The sequence below is a fragment of the Sycon ciliatum genome, chromosome 13 (assembly GCF_964019385.1).
Source record: "Sycon ciliatum chromosome 13, ocSycCili1.1, whole genome shotgun sequence".
NCBI classification, from domain to species: Eukaryota; Metazoa; Porifera; class Calcarea; order Leucosolenida; family Sycettidae; genus Sycon; species Sycon ciliatum.
Genome location: NC_088655.1, coordinates 17,822,402 through 17,834,168, shown reverse-complemented (window position 1 = coordinate 17,834,168; position 11,767 = coordinate 17,822,402). Strand labels below are relative to the sequence as shown.

The 11,767-nt window shown below is 50.8% G+C and overlaps 1 long non-coding RNA gene across 2 annotated transcripts; it reads right to left on the bottom strand.

Annotated features, from left to right (window-relative positions):
- Positions 1-3,651: 3,651 nt before the first annotated feature.
- LOC135829944 (uncharacterized) lies at positions 3,652-5,328 on the bottom strand. Of its 2 annotated transcripts, XR_010555952.1 has the most exons (3): positions 4,978-5,328; positions 4,721-4,885; positions 3,652-4,193 (listed from the first exon to the last, which is right to left on the bottom strand). It is a non-coding gene; the product is annotated as an uncharacterized LOC135829944 (long non-coding RNA). The 2 variants fall into 2 exon arrangements; XR_010555951.1 differs by lacking the exon at positions 4,978-5,328 and having other exon boundaries at positions 4,721-4,971.
- Between the last annotated feature and the right edge of the window lie 6,439 nt (positions 5,329-11,767).

Genomic DNA, 11,767 nt, shown 5'->3' with positions numbered 1-11,767 from the left:
ATGGTCTCGTCGCCAAGGAGAATCCATGTTTTCTCAGCTGTGCACAGGTTACATCTTTTTGTGGCGGTGCTGTAGGAGTTGGCCTTTTCCTTTATCTGCCATCTGAGCTGGTAGTCCTGGTGGTTTTGTTTCTTCTCCCAGAGGTGTTTCGACAGCTCGGTGCTAGTGCGGTATCTCTCGTGTCGGAACGACGTGGTGTGGTTGTTGTATCTGGCTTTGAATTCCGTGTCTGCGCAGCCAATGTACAATCTTCGCTCATCCTGGCTGGTGACATGTGCCTCGTATATAATGTGTGATGCCAGGCAGCGGCCTTCCAGTGGGCATTCGTTCTTTTTTCTCCAGTTACATGGCTTTTCAGGTGTAGCTTTGGTCAGGAGGCGCTTGTTGTGACTGCTGATAGAGGCTGAGACGTTTGGCATGCAGCAATAGCTGACTTTTACATTGTGGCGGTTGAACAGTTATATATACTCAATCTGCGGACAGCATTCTTTTTGAACTCATCAGCGCAGCACAGAGGAAATGAGGCCGAACCTGATAGCAATGGAAATAAAAATTTCCAATCAGGCCCGAACATACCTTGCGAGAGTGCTCAAACTGACAAGTCAGTGAGCTCTGCATAACGCAAACAGCAAAGGCACTACCCAACGCAAGAGTGCTCAACTGCTTCCAGAGCAGGAGCGAAATACTCAATCTGCGGACAGCATGCTGCTTCGTTCTTTTTGAACTCATCAGCGCAGCACAGAGGAAATAAGGCCGAACCTGATAGCAATGGAAATAAAAATTTCCAAGCAGGCCCGAACGTACCTTGCCAGAGTGCTCAAACTGACAAGTCAGTGAGCTCTGCATAACGCAAACAGCAAAGGCACTACCCCACGCAAGAGTGCTCAACTGCTACAAGAGCAGGAGTGAAATACTCAATCTGCGGACAGCATGCTGTTTCGTTCTTTTTGAACTCATCAGCGCAGCACAGAGGAAATGAGGCCGAACCTGATAGCAATGAAAATAAAAATTTCCAATCAGGCCCGAACGTACCTTGCCAGAGTGCTCAAACTGACAAGTCAGTGAGCTCTGCATAACGCAAACAGCAAAGGCACTATCCCACGCAAGAGTGCTCAACTGCTTCCAGAGCAGGAGCGAAATACTCAATCTGCGGACAGCATGCTGTTTCGTTCTTTTTGAACTCATCAGCGCAGCACAGAGGAAATGAGGCCGAACCTGATAGCAATGGAAATAAAAATTTCCAAGCAGGCCCGAACGTACCTTGCCAGAGTGCTCAAACTGACACGTCAGTGAGCTCTGCATAACGCAAACAGCGAAGGCACTACCCCACGCAAGAGTGCTCAACTGCTACAAGAGGAGGAGCGAAATACTCAATCTGCGGACAGCATGCTGTTTCGTTCGTTTTGAACTCATCAGCGCAGCACAGAGGAAATAAGGCCGAACCTGATAGCAATGGAAATAAAAATTTCCAATCAGGCCCGAACGTACATTGCCAGAGTGCTCAAACTGACAAGTCAGTGAGCTCTGCATAACGCAAACAGCAAAGGCACTATCCCACGCAAGAGTGCTCAACTGCTTCCAGAGCAGGAGCGAAATACTCAATCTGCGGACAGCATGCTGTTTCGTTCTTTTTGAACTCATCAGCGCAGCACAGAGGAAATGAGGCCGAACCTGATAGCAATGGAAATTATCACTCCCCCCTCACGTGACCGCGGGCTCCTGCATATACACTCACACAATAACCACACAACTGTTTGGGGATAGCGTGCTTATTGTATTATGCCAAACTTGACACGCTGAGTCCAGCTTGACTCAGCTGAGTCCCTAACTGCAATTTACTGCTCTAACATGAAGCCGTGCCTGGAAGAAGGGAAAGAGCGAAAAAAGAAAAAAAATTCTGGCCTTCTGCAAGCAATAGCAAGTAATGAGTGACGGCTGTGTAAAGTCCCACAACCGTGCAGTCGACCGGATGATGGTGAGTGTCCGGCACACATCTTGCTCTGCTGCTCCACCTGCGCATACCTGATACAGTGGTGCGCTTACGGGCGGGCTGCCTGGGCCCCAGATGCCTCCTTGACGCGTCACAGAGTGCCGTCGAAGCACCTGTATCACTTCGGTGATCCAAATGCGAATGCAGCCTTGCCGGTCGCCCGCCGGCCTGCCGCCTACGCGACCAGCCTGAGACTGGCCCTGCCGCATTTGGCGCTTCTAAATGCTGCGATCCGGTAGACAGCTCACTGGGCTGCCAAATACGTGACTGGCTTGAGGACAGTTCCATACTGGGCAGGGCGTCCAGCTCAGGTCGCACGCCGTGGCGGCGTGAGCTGGGCGCGGTGAGGGTTGGTGATAACTACAGTTTCCTCCTTCCTCCTCCGGAAACTTCCATTTATCACTCCCCCCTCACGTGACCGCGGGCTCCTGCATATACACTCACACAATGGGGCTGTTAAGTGTGACGTCACGGCCCCTTCGATACGCATAGCAACGGAGAGCACTGGGGACAAACAAAAGTCGCGTCCTCTGGATGGAACCAGTTGTCAAGGGCAACAGCATCTAAATGACTGGAGAGAGAACAGTTTTTCTTTGCTTTTTCTTCAAGCGATTGTTGTCGCTCTTTACTCCTTGTTCTTTCCTCTACAAATCTCCTGTAGTCGTCGAGGGCCTTCATAATGGCTGTGAAATTGGCTGCCCACTGTAAAACTCCGTGTTTGAGAGTGCTTTGAAGATTCTTCACGTCCTGATGGATCAAAGTACGAGCGCTCCCTTGTGGATTCGATTATATGCAGGTGAGTTGTTCAAGAAATCAGTGTCTTCTTTCTGTCTCTGCCCTCACGCTGGCACAAAATCAGCCTCTATATCCATGACAGCTCGCACCTCCCGTAAACTGCATGACTTAGATATATTCTCGCCCTCCGTGGTGATTGAAGACCCATGGAAGAAGTTATTATGTTCAGAATGATGTCCTGATATTATAAAATAAAATAATTCCATAGTCCATTTCAAAACTATAGACGCGTACCTAGGCAAAAACCGTTATGCCAGCATCTATACCACATAAAATCTGTGATCACTTTGTGCATAAATTTTTCCAAATTGGGCGTCTGTTATCCAATCGTTTAGAAACTATTATTATGAGAGTAATTGTGGAGCGGTCCTGAGCAATATTCCGAAAACTATTCTCAAAAAGTCCCAGCCAAATTTGAAATATTTCAAAAACCCTATGCGTCTATAGTTTTGAAATGGACTGTAGGGAATTGGTACAGGGTATTTTGGAAGGATGGAGAGAGAGAGAGCGCGCGCGCGCGCGAGAGAGAGAGAGAGAGAGAGAGAGAGAGAGAGAGAGAGAGAGCGAGAGAGAGAGCACTGTTTGAAGTGTTTGTCTCACTGTAATTACTCCAGATTATTGAATGGTGTAAGATCTACTCGATATTTTCCACAACGGTTTTTCCTGATTTGCGGGATCTCTTCTTTTGCTGTTTGCGTGTTTACAGGAAGTGACTGTCTGGTGTATCTGCACCAGATCCTGGGGAAATGAAGTCAGATACAGAGGCAGGGTCGTCCAGTGACGCAACACTGCCGTTCTATGTGCAACGTCACCGCTAATTCCCTGGCGAAAACACAAAAAGACAAACACGTCAAGAGACTACAGAATTGACCGTTCTGGTAATGAATCGCGACTGCTCGGGCAGTCGATAATCGAAACACAGAGCACCAGCATGATGTTTTCATATTGGGAACCACACACCAGCTCAATTATCAAGCCCAAAAATTTATGAATACAAAACACAGAGCGACGCAACAAGAGATCATCCGGCAACCAAACCAACCTTGGTCTAATGCACTGAATAGTCCTGAAATACACAGGCCACACAAAGCAGTGCAAGCACATACTGTTACAAGGTACATGTACATGCATTGCAGAACAAAGTGTAACCAAAGATACACAGGGTTATAGCTACACACTCGTGCATGTGCTCGCTCAGCCCAAGAACACGCATGATGATAGAAATAATCCGGGGGAAACACGCTAGCACCGAAGTAAGCATCAAGACGTAAATAGTTCAGCTCTGAAAAAGTAAAAATTACATTGACATGTACATTGGTGTGCCGAGTAGTATCATCCTTGATCACCCATCCAACCAAGACGTTATCAGGTCCCACACGCCGAGTGTGAAGTGAATCTAGCCTTTAACCTGTTGCACAAGGCACACACATATGACAAAAATGACATCCACTCCGATTATTTCCAGAGGCCAATCATAACAGAACACAGAAATGAAACCACGGGCTCGACAAAGTAAACGCAAAGGAAACTAGTTAAAATAATCCATGAAGTGCTATTTTAATTTCAGCGCTGACTGCAGTGTGGTGTCATGGCCCGATACCCGCTGAGCATAGACAAAACTCCATTTGGCAGGGGCAAGACATACTATTTTGGAATAAAGTCATAAAGTACAGCATTCCATTGACATGACGGACACCTCGTGCAAATGCGTGGTCTGTTCATCCGGCCAACTCGGCCACGTACGAGAGTGTGTGCATGTACGTGCGCACGCAAGTGCGCGCGTGCACACACACCATGTATTCGGTGCGTATGGCGTACCTGTTGCGAAGATATGACGATGGAATCATTATCATGATGTTGCATGTACATGTACAGTGTATGTTTTGAGTGTAAAGTAAATTTTATTTTATTACACATTTCTTCGACACAACTTACTCCACATCTTCGCATTTCTCATAATCCATCCACCTACACTCCGTCTCAGTTGAGGAAAACTCTCCCAGGTATACACTAGTCACCACAGCCATGTGATGACATTGGGATGGGTCCCAAGCACGATTGCACTCTCCAGTTACAATATAATTTATTTGTCCAGATTATCTGTGAAGACAAAATGCAATGCATAGCGGCAATCGATGGATGAAGAGAGAGTTTGTAAATACACATATCTTTCCACTTGTTCAGGAGCTAACCTTTTGGAGTTCACATCGTTTACACGATCTCTCATGCTGTCTTGCACCTTGGCTTTGTTGACCATCGATACGCCATCCCAGAAAACATTCTACAGGAGCTACTAATGCAGAGCGTTTTTCATGCTCGATCTCGGCGATCTACCTCGTCACGCCAATAAAATCGTCCGTGACACTGGCTACAGTCACAAGAGACGTCTCAGTAAGGTAATGAGCACGACAACACCGTCGAGACCACGGACAAAGAGAAAACAAAACACTCACTGAAAACAGCAAAGAAGAAACGAAGAAATGTACACGATTCCTATATGTTGCCAGTGACAACTGGTTCGGTGGAGACGACGCTACTTTTGTTTGTCCCCAGTGGGATCGTTGCTATGCGTATCGAAGGAACTGTGACGTCATCACTTAACAGCCCCATAACCACACAACTGTTTGGGGATAGCGTGCTTATTGTATTATGCCAAACTTGACACGCTGAGTCCAGCTTGACTCAGCTGAGTCCCTAACTGCAATTTACTGCTCTAACATGAAGCCGTGCCTCCCAAAAATAATGGGGGTGGCCTCGCCGCACGCTATCCCCTATTCTTGGTCCCGTCGATCTCTGTGCTGTTCGCTGTAGACCTGTGATGTCATGCCTGATTCGGTATACAGTGAAACCAGTAGCTAAAGACCACTGTGACCAGCGACCAGTCTGGTACTACGGACCACTTCGCCGGGCACGGACGGTCTCACATTCATATTGGTTGTGCGGTGCAAGCCTGCAGCCAAGGACCACCTGCCACTAAGGACCGCTTTCTCTGGCCCCAAGGGGTGGTCGTTAGCCACAGGCTCAACCGCACCTGTATCTCTTGCGGGTCAACCCTGACCACCTTCCGCGGCCTGGAGCTGCCGTCCGGGCACCTTCCTGGCCGCCAGATCCTGTGTCAGCTTGAGGGCGTCTACCAAGGGCATTGCCATGAAGGACTGCTAGGCTTTCCCCTGGTTGGTAGCTCCTGCTGGTGCTGGGCACTACTGAATACGCTGACGACTTGTCAGCTTCCGCGGGTAGTGTTCGCACGGGGGGATACCTGGGCGCCCCAAGCCGGGCAGACAACAGCCGAAGGGCTGTCGTGTTGGATACAAGTGTGACTAGCTACCCGCCTTGTACTATGGACACCTTCGCCGGGCACGGACGGTCTCACATTCATAGTTTGCGGTGCAAGCCTCCAACTAAGGACCACCTGCCCCTCAAGACCACTTTCTCTGGCCCCAAGGGGTGGCCGTTTAGTTACAGGCTCCACCGCACATGCATCTCTTGCGGGTCAACCCTGACCACCTTCCGGTGACCTGGAGCTGCCGTCCAGGCCCCTTCCTGGTGGCCAGATCCTGTGTCAGCTTGAGGGGGTCTACCAAGGGGATTGCCATGAAGGACTGCTAGGCTTTCCCCTGATTGGTAGGTCCTGCTGGTGCTGGGCACTACTGAATACGCCGTCACAACTTTTCCGCTTCCACGGGTGGTGTTCGCACGAGGGGGATACCTGGGTGCCCCCCGCAGAGCCGACAACAGAGCCAAAGGGTTGGCGCGTTGTATACAATTATTAGTTTCTCAGTTATTCTTGTATTTTGCCTCTTACGTCGATGACGGCTTCCCGCCCGCCGATCGTCCAAAAAAATATGGGGTGAGGCCCCTTTTCCTGCAACAGGCAATAAATGTGGCCGGGAGTATGCGCGAGAGGCCAGTCAGGACCTGCTGGGTGCCCGAGCTACGGTGCTAACAAGCAAATGCGAACAAGCAAGCTCGAAAGGAGATCTTCGGTTGCACTCCCCATCTCAGCTGCAAACAAACCACGCTCCGAGGGTGAGCTGCCCCTGCATTTTGCAAGCCTAGCTGTAAATATACCAAGCTCCAAGGGGAAATGCCCCTGCATTTTGCAAACATAGCTGTACACATCCAATGCTCCCAGGGGAGCTGCCCCTGCATTTTCCAAACATAGCTGTAAACTTCCAAGGCTCCAAGGGGAGCTGCCCCTGCATTTTGCAAGCATAGCTATAAACATCCAAAGCTCAGGGGAGCTACCCCTGCGTTTTGCAAACCTAGCTGTAAACCAACAAAGCTCAAAGGGAAGCTGTCCCTGCATTTTGCACACATAGTTGTAAGCATCCAAGGCTCCAAGGGGGGCTGACCCTGCATTTGCAAACATAGCTGTAAACATCCAAAGCTCCCAGGGGAGCTGCCCCTGCATTTTGCGACCACACGTGTAAACATCCAACTTCAAAAGCTCCCAGGGGAGCTGCCCCTGCAGTTTGCAAGCATAGCTGTAAACATCCAAAGCTCCAAAGGGGAGCTACCCCTGCGTTTTGCAAACCTAGCAGTAAACCTACGAAGCTCAAAGGGGAGCTGCCCCTGCATTTTGCAAACATAGTTGTAAACGTAGAAGGCTCCAAGGGGAGCTGCCCCTGTATTTGCAAATATAGCTGTAAACATCCAAAGTTCCAAGGGGAGCTGCCCCTGCATTTGGCAAACCTAGCTGTAAACCTACAACGCTCTGAGGGGAGCTACCCCTGCATTTTGCAAACCTGGCTGTAAACATCCAAGCCCCAAGGGGAACTGCCCCTGCATTTAGCCAACATAGTGGTAAACATCCAAAGTTTCAAGGAGTGCTGCCCCTGCATTTTGTCCGCACAGCTGTAAACTAGTTAAAGCTCCAAGGGGAGCTGCCCCTGCATTTTGCAAACATAGCTGTAAACATCCAAAGCTCCAAGGGGAGCTGTCCCTGCATTTTGTCGCGTAGCTGTCAACTAGCTAAAGGTCCAAGGAGAGCTACCCCTGCATTTTGCAAACGTGGCCGTAAACATACCCAGCTCCAAGCCCTTTTTTTTTGTTTCTTCCTCGCAAACATAGCTGTAAACATACCACGCACTAAGGGGAGCTGCCCCTGCTTTCTGCAAGCATCGCTGTAAACGATTACATACAAGGCTCGGAGGGGAGTTGCCCCTGCTTTTTGCAAACATAACTGTACCAGGCCCCAAGGGGAGCTGCCCCTGAATATTGCAAACAAAGCTGTGAACATACAAAGCTCAAAGGAAAGCGGCCCCTGCGTTTTGCAAACATAGCCGCAGCGCCGGGCATAACGCCACCCAGGCGAGGCGCGCTGCCCCTGCCTTGACCAATGCCGCCGCAAACAACACGCGCAAAGGGGCGCTGCCCCTGCATTTGCTCGCATAGCCGCCGTATCAGACCGCTGGGTCAGCCGCCATATCAGACCGCTGGGTCAGCCGCCATATCAGACCGCTGGGTCAGCCGCCGCCATATCAGACCGCTGGGTCAGCCGCCATATCAGACCGCCGGGTCAGTTGCCATATCGGACCGCTGGGTCAACTGCCATGTCGGGCCGCCGGGTCAACCGCCGCATGGGCTGGGGGCGCTGCCCCTGCCTCTGCCGCCGCCACAAACAGAGCTCAAAAGGGAACGACCCCTGCATTTGCTCGCACCGCCGCCGTATCAGGCCGCCGGGTATTCCGCCGCACGGGCGATTACGAAGGGGAATCGCCCCTGCCTCCGCTAGTACAACTGAATAAGCAGCATGGGCCAATCGCCCTGCCCGCCGGGTGCGCCTAGTAATGTGTGAGTGTGTGTGTGTAACGCACATACGCGTGTCTGCAATATGCCCTGCGCGGTCGTGACGGATTAATCCGTCGCACCTCGGGTACAGTGTTAATTACTGAAAGTAAGACAAGGTCGCCAGCCTGCCAACACCGGCACTTACTGCCGGCTCGCCGTGGTATCTAAACAACAATGGCAACAGCGACGACAGCCGCAAGGAAAAAGATAACAGCTCGCCATGTCCAAACAAAGCCCCAAAACAACAAAGTAGACCCCTCATGCTGAGACTTGGTGTAATGCCGCCTAGTACGAGTAGGAAGGGGAGGGGAGCGACAGCACTTAGAGGCGAAGCAGGGTGAGGGATGGAGGAGAGGAGGTTAAAGAGAGAGAGAGAGAGAGAGTATGTGTGTGTGTGTGTGTGTGTGTGTATGTAGGTATGTATGTATGTGTGTATGTATGTATGTATGCGTGTGCGTGGGTGTGTGTGTGCTTGCGTGCTTACCCACGTGTGCTGAGAGAGATAGACTACACAGCGAATGAAAAAGGAGGCACGCATTGGTTGAGAAGAAGTTCAGCCGGTTTGCTGCCATGATTAGTTGCTCCCGCATAGCATGAGTTCGGGACTAAGCCGAGTCCAGCAGCTGGATTAGGGAGCCGATGAGAGGAAATGGACTTATCGTCCGCGTGAAAGAGCGTCCGCAGCGGAGTTGTCCGTGGCCGTAATATGGGTAGTCAGCGAGATAAAGCCTTGTGCTCTGCTACCATGCGGGGGCTGAAGTGGGCTAGTTCCGTCACGGTTGGATTTCGGCAAGTCCCGGATTTCAGACTGCTCCAACTGCCTTTTTGTCGCCGTGCAGTATGAATTTCTTGTCGGACTACTTAGGGCCCCAGAGGGCGTAAGCCCGTGTTGCAAGGCGCGATGGTTCTGAAAGTCTGCCAGGTCTCGACCCAGTAGATTCGAGATTCAGTTTTTCTCTTGCCAGAATAGGAGCCGCCAATGACAATTCCACTCAGTGATTGCCATCGGATTGATCGATTTTAACACGTTTGGCTGCTGGCTGCGTACGCGTGTGGGCAGGACAAGAAGGAAGCATTGTGGCCAGCTCGAAGTATTCCGCACGCCGTAATTGTCCTAATCGTCTCCCGTGCGCCAACACATGCGCCGGCCGGCATCATAGCGCCTCCAAGGAACTCAACTAAACTGGTCATGCACGACAGTGTCCATGCCTGCATTTTCGGCCGGCATGCTCATCACCCGAGGCTTGTTGGTCAGGGCCGACGCTGCCGTCGCCGCGGTCTCAAACGAGGAATACCAGCGATCCGCTGCTGAGTAGGATCCATGCTCAGGTACTAGGTACGGGTATAAACCATGTAAACCAACTAGCTTTAGAGCAAACGAGAGCAAAAAAAATTCTGGCCTTCTGCAAGCAATAGCAAGTAATGAGTGACGGCTGTGTAAAGTCCCACAACCGTGCAGTCGACCGGATGATGGTGAGTGTCCGGCACACATCTTGCTCTGCTGCTCCACCTGCGCATACCTGATACAGTGGTGCGCTTACGGGCGGGCTGCCTGGGCCCCAGATGCCTCCTTGACGCGTCGCAGAGTGCCGTCGAAGCACCTGTATCACTTCGGTGATCCAAATGCGAATGCAGCCTTGCCGGTCGCCCGCCGGCCTGCCGCCTACGCGACCAGCCTGAGACTGGCACTGCCGCATTTGGCGCTTCTAAATGCTGCGATCCGGTAGACAGCTCACTGGGCTGCCAAATACGTGACTGGCTTGAGGACAGTTCCATACTGGGCAGGGCGTCCAGCTCAGGTCGCACGCCGTGGCGGCGTGAGCTGGGCGCGGTGAGGGTTGGTGATAACTACAGTTTCCTCCTTCCTCCTCCGGAAACTTCCATTAAAAATTTCCAATCAGGCCCGAACGTACCTTGCCAGAGTGCTCAAACTGAAAAGTCAGTGAGCTCTGCATAACGCCAACAGCAAAGGCACTATCCCACGCAAGAGTGCTCAACTGCTTCCAGAGCAGGAGCGAAATACTCAATCTGCGGACAGCATGCTGTTTCGTTCTTTTTGAACTCATCAGCGCAGCACAGAGGAAATGAGGCCGAACCTGATAGCAATGGAAATAAAAATTTCCAAGCAGGCCCGAACGTACCTTGCCAGAGTGCTCAAACTGACAAGTCAGTGAGCTCTGCATAACGCAAACAGCGAAGGCACTACCCCACGCAAGAGTGCTCAACTGCTACAAGAGGAGGAGCGAAATACTCAATCTGCGGACAGCATGCTGTTTCGTTCGTTTTCAACTCATCAGCGCAGCACAGAGGAAATGGGGCCGAACCGGATAGCAATGGAAATAAAAATTTCCAATCTGGCCCGAACGTACCTTGCCAGAGTGCTCAAACTAACAAGTCAGTGAGCTCTGCATAACGCAAACAGCGAAGGCACTACCCCACGCAAGAGTGTTCAACTGCTACAAGAGCAGGAGCGAAATACTCAATCTGTGGACAGCATGCTGTTTCGTTCTTTTTGAACTCATCAGCGCAGCACAGAGGAAATGAGGCCGAACCGGATAGCAATGGAAATAAAAATTTCCAATCAGGCGCGAACGTACCTTGCCAGAGTGCTCAAACTAACAAGTCAGTGAGCTCTGCATAACGCAAACATCGAAGGCACTACCCCACGCAAGAGTGCTCAACTGCTACAAGAGCAGGACGAAATACTCAATCTGCGGACAGCATGCTGTTTCGTTCTTTTTGAACTCATCATATAATTATTATTACTGTTCGGGTATGGTGTTGTAAAACACTGACGTTACGGCCACGCTTGCCGACACTTCGGAGGCCCGTGGGGCATTCACGCCGCATGGTCGTTAGACACTGTTCTAGCCGTGGGTCTTTATCGTCGTTGCTCTTTGTCTCATCACTTTACCCTCTGAGTCTGCAGCATAAGGTATATTGGTTATATTGTGACACTCCCTCTCCTCCGTTTTCAGCGCGACAAACCCCTCGTGAAACACCAGAGTCCAGAATGAGTCAGCATTGCTCCTGGAAGGTGAGAAAAGACTTTGAGGGCCCTCGGAAATGAATGTGATACCAATAACGCTCAGATATGCAGCCTAAAACAGCTTGGGCAATTGGTGCCCTCGTACACATAGAAGTGAATAAAGGTGCCAGACTTGAGAAACCTAAAAGGTATTATATATG